Genomic DNA, 1186 nt, shown 5'->3' with positions numbered 1-1186 from the left:
CTTCCAGTGCATGCAAATATAATCAATATTATAGGCAAAGGCTTTATTCATATAAATAATATAAATTCTAGTTTCTCTCAAAATAGTATAAGTTTGAAGAAATTCATCTATCTGTCTTAATAGTTAAATAGGATAAAATACTTGAATGTAAAATACAAAATCATAAAATACATGAAATAAAAAATAATAGGCAAACACTTTACAACAGCTTTGCACAATGACAGTGTCGTAGTCAATGAGGTTTATCTGAGGTGCGATTATTGCTAATTGAAAACACTCCACAGCATAAACTTCAGTGATATCTTTGTGGATCTGTTTCTAACAGCAAGGAAAACAAAAGAGAATGTAAACAATTAGGATGATGATACAAAACTCAAAAGCTTCTGGAGAGCCAAAGAAATTACCACTAAAACACAAAGATACCCTACTGAATGGGAGAAAATATTTGCACACTATACACCTGACAAGAGGCTAATATCTGAGATCTGTAAAGAACCCATACAACTCTACACTAATAGAACAAATAACCCAATAAAAAAAATGGTCAGAAGGGTTAAACAGATACTTCTCCAAAGACCTACAGAGGGCCAACAGGCAAAAATGATCATTATCAAAAAAAAGATCATTATCACTTTCACCAGGGAAATGCAAACAAAACCTCAGTGAGAATTCACTTCACACCTTTGAAAATGACCTGTATCAAAAAGACCAGAAACTATAATAATTGATCAAGATGTGAGGGAAACGAGTCTTTGCACACTGTTGGTCAAAACAGAAAACAGTATGGAGGTCCCTATGGACCAGTCCCTACGGAAATAGTATGGAGGTCTCTTAAAATATTAAAAATAGACCTACTATATGACCAACTATCCAACTCCCATCCCTCATCCCCTCCTCTCCCCCCCAAAAAAACAAACTAATTTGAAGGTATACATGCACTCCTATGTTCATTGCGGCACTATTTACAACAGCCCAGCTATGGAAATAACCTAAGAACCCAGAAGATAGGAGTGAATCTGAAAGGTGTGGTATTATGCATAATGAATACTACTCAGTGATAAAAAAATAAACAAACAAAAGATAAAGTGGCCTCCCTGGTGGCACAAGGGGTTAAGCACTGCACTGTGAAGCTATCTGCAGCCTCTGCAGCACGAGTTCAATCCCCAAACTGCCAGGGAGGTGACCC

At 36.3% G+C, this 1186-nt stretch overlaps 1 pseudogene; it reads left to right on the top strand.

Moving 5' to 3' along the window:
• The first annotated feature begins 206 nt into the window (after nucleotides 1-206).
• On the top strand, nucleotides 207-324 carry LOC119253676 (U4 spliceosomal RNA; annotated as a pseudogene).
• Nucleotides 325-1186: the final 862 nt, after the last annotated feature.

Source organism: Talpa occidentalis, unplaced genomic scaffold (assembly GCF_014898055.3).
Source record: "Talpa occidentalis isolate TD23 unplaced genomic scaffold, MPIMG_talOcc4v2.1 talOcc4.2, whole genome shotgun sequence".
NCBI lineage: Eukaryota > Metazoa > Chordata > Mammalia > Eulipotyphla > Talpidae > Talpa > Talpa occidentalis.
Note: the sequence above shows the minus strand (reverse complement) of the source record. Positions and strands in the feature narration are given on the sequence as shown.